General features: G+C 39.9%; 1 pseudogene across 1 annotated transcript; it reads right to left on the bottom strand.

The window, feature by feature from the left end:
- Nucleotides 1-4417: 4417 nt before the first annotated feature.
- LOC309843999 (acidic leucine-rich nuclear phosphoprotein 32 family member B pseudogene) lies at nucleotides 4418-5192 on the bottom strand (annotated as a pseudogene). The gene has a single exon. The product of its transcript is annotated as an acidic leucine-rich nuclear phosphoprotein 32 family member B pseudogene (transcript).
- Nucleotides 5193-5414: the final 222 nt, after the last annotated feature.

Below are 5414 nucleotides of genomic sequence, written 5' to 3'. Positions count from 1 at the left end.
GATGGTCCTTAGATTTACACAACAAACGGAGCACTCACAGTTGCGCTTCTCCGAACAAAATATTTATCCTCTGGATGACTCCCTATGTCCAGCTGACAGAAAAAACATACATAGAGAGAGAAAGAGAAAACTTTAAAGTGACAATCTCTTGAAGCCCTTCTTGCCTCAGAGCCCAGGTTCATAAATTAAGCCACACGTATACAGTTGTTCCAAATCCGATTTTTCTTCATAATATTCTCTCTTGTTTTCCTCCTCCCTCTTCACCCTAGACTAAGTCCTTTTAAGTCTTCATTAAAATTTGTTGTTGCGGCACTTGGGTGGCTGTTGGTTAAGCACTGGACTTGATTTAGGCTCAGGTCATGATTTTGGGGTCAGGGTCCGCTTGAGGATTCTCTCCTCGTCTTCCTCTGCACTCCCCCTACCTCTCTCTCTCTCTCTCAAATAAATAATCTCTTTAAAAAAGAGATTGTTGCTAATATTTACATCATGTAAGCATTTTCATATGTCTTACCTCACCATAATCTTTACCACTAAATTGAGAAAATAGAAACAATGACACTAAAAATGTTTTTGCTTCTACAGAAAATCTGCACACCTACTACACCTGCCGCCCCATTTTCTAGCTTCCTTACCTATAAAATTTATAAGACCAAATATTTAATAAAGCTTGTCTAGAAACTGAGAAGAGTAAATTATGTATCAACTGTAATCTGGAATGGAAGGTGACAGATTATTCTGATGATGAAGCAAAAAGCTGGATTTTAATTAAAAAATTAAAAAAAAATTTGAATATTTGTGTGACAGACACTGCTGTATTATTGTCTCATTTGATACTCACAGCTAACCCTAAGAGGTATATGTCCTTTTATCTACATGCAAATCAGAAAACACAGATTTGAGAGTCAAGCGTAAAATAAGGCCTTCCCTGAGGTCAGAGAGTTTCCTGCTTTCCTTGAAGAAGTCAACACCTGTGAGTTCTTCAGCGGCAAGGAAACGAATTTTGCCAAAAAGCATGGGAGATACTAAGAAGATCCTGACCCTGGAACGAATCCCCGACACTGCAACCCCCGTGAGACCTGACCAGGGGACCAAGATGGGTTGTGTCTGGACTCCTGACCACAAAAACTGTGGTACAATAAATATGTTTTATTTCAAAGTATTAAATTTGTAGTGATTTATTTTGCAGCCATAGAATTGATACGTCTGTCAAAGTTCACACACCTAGCAAGTGTGGAAATCAGAATTTGAAGCCAGGGATACCAGATCCGCAAAACCGACTAAATGAATAATCCCTATCGTTTCTGTTTGGTAGAAGAACGAAAAGCCAGACAGACAGATAGACGATAGATAGATAACAGATAAATGATAGATACATAAACAGTTGTGCAGCTAGAGAAGACAGACATTGGTATCTAAGTTATTCAAACTTAGAAATACAGGACCTCTAAGCCTCTAGTATATTTAAAAACAACCACAACAACAAAAAACACAAACCAACTTAAGTCACCGAAGTCCAAGATGTAAAAGCCACAAAGGCTGTTTTTATCACTAACATGAGTTCTAAAAGGGGTCATTTAAACTTCAGGATATAAAAAAAGAATGCAAAATTACCAGTAACGGATAATGCTTGTGAGAACACTATATAATAAATTTTAAAAATGAAGGAGAAGTAAGTGAGAATCTCTTTCGAGTCATGCTTTGAAATCCTAAGCTAATTTTTCTCTAAACAAACCTGACTTGACATTTTAATTTTGAGAAAAGTTTTATTTTTTCCTAGGCAGTTCTGATATATTGTTCCTCTTTCCCTGAAAAGCCATTAATTCTTGGCTAGTGGCCCTGTTACAGTGCTTACTGGATGGGAGCACAGAATTCGGAATCAGACAACACGGGTTCAAGTAATGCTAGTGCTTATTGGCATGTGAACTTAGAGTATTCTTTAATTACCAAAATCTCACTTTCTCATTTCTAAATGGAAATGATAATAACAGTGCCTATCTGTCCATGTTGCTATAACTGTAAAATGCCGCAGTGTCTTTAAATTGCTTAGGATGTGTCGATGGCATCGGATGCTCATAAAAAAGCTTCCTTTGGGTATTACTTTTATTATTGGTGGGTAATTCATGTTCAGACACAGAACTGAGAACAACTGCCTGTGCAAGGAGCCATTATAATGATACCAACTGAAGTCCTAAGGATTTCAGTATCAGAAATCACACTTCTCAGGTAGATTTTAAAGATCTCAAGAGCAGAGTCACGTTTGACAAACATCCGCTACGTGCTAGCAACAGTGGCAGACATTCATATCTCGTGAGTCTTTTTCTTAATCTCCACCCAGACTTTCAAGGACATGCATTAATGCCTCATTTTCTCATGGGGAGACCCCTACAAAGAGCTCCCGAAGATCTAGGGCAAAGTACGAAACTAGGTTTTTCTTTGTTTCCGTTGTTTACACACAGGGAACAGCAAAGCCCTAAACTAAAATTAAGATTTCTTTTCAGTATCACTCCCAAAGCAGTGTTTCTCAAACTTGTAACACAAGCAAAGCAAGTGAAGCCATTGCCAGGTTGCTGTGAAAAACGTGTTGGATCACTTCTCTGCTGGCAACGCTGAGCTGGATCTGCTAAGCACTCAGTTTACATGAAGGTAGCTCTAGAACTTGCTGAATCACGGCTAGGTTCCCAGGCCCTTACGCTGGCCCCACACTACTGTGTTTGGACAATATGCAAATCAGCCCAAAAGAGGCATGAATGGTAACAAAGGAAAGACAACTTGAAATACAGAATTACACCAATGAGTGGTATATAATACCCACACCCACCAAACAAGAATGAAAAATTGAAATTCAAGTTCATGCCACTGGTGGGTAGAATGTCCAAATTTATATTACCCGTATGCTCATAAGTGCAAAGACAGACAACAAATGGTTCCTGACTAAAGAACTAACTGGAACCAGTGTACAATAACTGAATGAGTGAATGGGGAAGCATTTGGGGAACATATTTGAAACCATCTGGGCCATAATGGAGAGATTGAGAGTGATAAATGAAAAATGTTTATACCTGAGTATACCATGTACCATACATTAGTAATACTGTGTTTCACATAATTCTGAGATTGGTGTGACTCATGTAATATGGCCTATAACACATAACCAGGCAAAACCTACATACCAGTCTACCCAAGATTTAGATAAAAACAGTTGTAGTCATTTCAAAATGCCTGATACGACCCTCACTCTTTAGTCACTTGGATCTGTGTTCCCACTGCTGTGGCTTAAGGGCTAGAAATCTCTTCTGCCTCATAGACAATGTTCATTCTCTCTGTATATCTTGACTATAGTGGCCTACTTCTTCATCATTTGGGTGAGTAAAGCTTGTTTGATTTATTCAAATACTGCCTATGTCTGCTCTATCTATCCATATGTTCATACTATTAACATGTATCAAGAGAATCTTTGTTCAGATATGTCATTCCTAAAGTGGTTAATATTCTAATATCTCACATTAATCTACAAGGGAGAATCACTGCATACTTTTATACACAGACATATTAATACTTAATATACACAGATATATACATATACATACATCTTACAGAAACAGATTTACTGTACAGATACAGATACAAATATACAAATTTATTTTTCATTGACTATCTTAAGGAGCTTCGGTCTTGGAGAATAAGACCGAACAACATTACAACAATGTTGTTGTATAATGTACATTACTGTAATATTGACTGAAGCTTTGGAACTCCATTCAGCTCAGTTCCAATTACAATTAACTTTTTTTTTCTTTTCAAAATGTTAAGACTTTATTTGCAAAGCTTCTTTGTTGTACAGAAAGTAAAAATGTTATTACAGTCTTGGTGTAACTGATAGCCGCAGATGGTTCACTCAACACCCCCAGCTCTCCACGCTACTGCAAGAGTCTTACACGAAAACCTAACAATGCAGGGGTGCCTGGGTGGCTCAGTGCATTAAGCCTCTGCCTTCGGCTCAGATCATGGTCTCAGGGTCCTGGGATCGAGCCCTGTGTTGGGCTCTCTGCTCATCAGGGAGCCTGTTCACCATCACCACCACCCCCAGTCTGCCTCTCTGTCTACTTGTGAACTCTGTCTTCCAAATAAATGAAATCTTGAAGAAGAAAAAAAAGAAGAAGAAGAAGAAGAAAAGAAAACCTAACAATGCTTACAATTTTGTTGGGGTGAAGTCCCCCCGTTTGGGGACAGTGGATTTCCCAGAGGGACTAAATGGAGGAAGGTGGAATGTTAGAATTGATTCGATTCTTTGGCTCTTTGGGTGGGTAGGTGTTCTGGGGTTTGTATTACAGCTATGTTTTTGTTTTTTGTTTTTTGTTTTTTCAAAACAGCTACCAACCCAGACAAGCAGTCCAACCACAACTGAACAGTTCATTTTTTACAAATTATTCAGGGTCTTGATCATCTTCTCCATCATCTCCTTCATTTTCTCCCTCCTTTTGTCTCTCCCACTTGCTTCCATCATTTTACCTGCGTATTGGTCCTCCCCGTCTTCACCTCCACCAACGTCGTCACGTTCGAGTTCTATGTTGTCCGCACTGACTTCACCTTCATCCTCTTCCCCTTCCACACCTTCGTCTTCGTCTTTATCCTTTTTACCATCAAATTCTTCCTCCTCACCATCCTCATCTTCATCTTCTCCTCCTTGTCCCTCCTCTTTTTCACACACACCATCCACCTGGGCGTCGAAGCAAGAGGCTTCCCAATCCTCCTGGTCCTAGCTCTCCGGGTAGGTCCGCTGGGACAGGAGTTTGAAGACACTCTCTCCGCCGTCATTCAGTTTTGTAACCTCACAGTTAAACAGATCCAGGCTTTTCAGATATTCCAAATTTTTCAAAGGCTCCAAGATGATAATCTTTGAGTTTATTTCCACGTAAGTTACGCGGTACTGGATTTGGAAGTTTTTCTGCTAGCATGTCCAGACCTCCAAAGATTCTGTTGTCACTAAGCTCAAGCTTTTTCAATTTAGGTAGTTTGGGGAGATCTGAAACTGAAATCAGGCCTGTATGTATTAAACCAAGGAATTCCAAGTGCACACATTCATCTGTGAAGATCTCAATTTTCCAATCATATGGTTTGCAGTTATCCAGGACAAGTTCTCAGACATCTGCCAGGGTCCAGTTCCTCAGCCCCAGCTGGACCTTCCTCTTCATGTCTGTGTTTCCTCCTCCCCTTCTCTTCAAACTTAAATTTGCCAGGTGGGGGACAGAACAGAGAGAGGCTTCCCGGCCTCTCCGGAATCGTCTGCCAGTGGCAGAGGCCAGATTCAGTCACAGGTGGTGTGCGGGTGGGTGAGTGAACCCCAGGAGCCCAATTCACTTTTTTTTGTGGGTTTTCTATTATATAATATTGTGGGAATTACACTGTGGTTATCT

Source organism: Mustela nivalis, assembly GCF_964662115.1.
Source record: "Mustela nivalis genome assembly, chromosome: 11".
NCBI lineage: Eukaryota > Metazoa > Chordata > Mammalia > Carnivora > Mustelidae > Mustela > Mustela nivalis.
The sequence above is the reverse complement of the archived record's forward strand: the minus strand, read 5'-3'. Positions and strand labels throughout refer to the sequence as shown.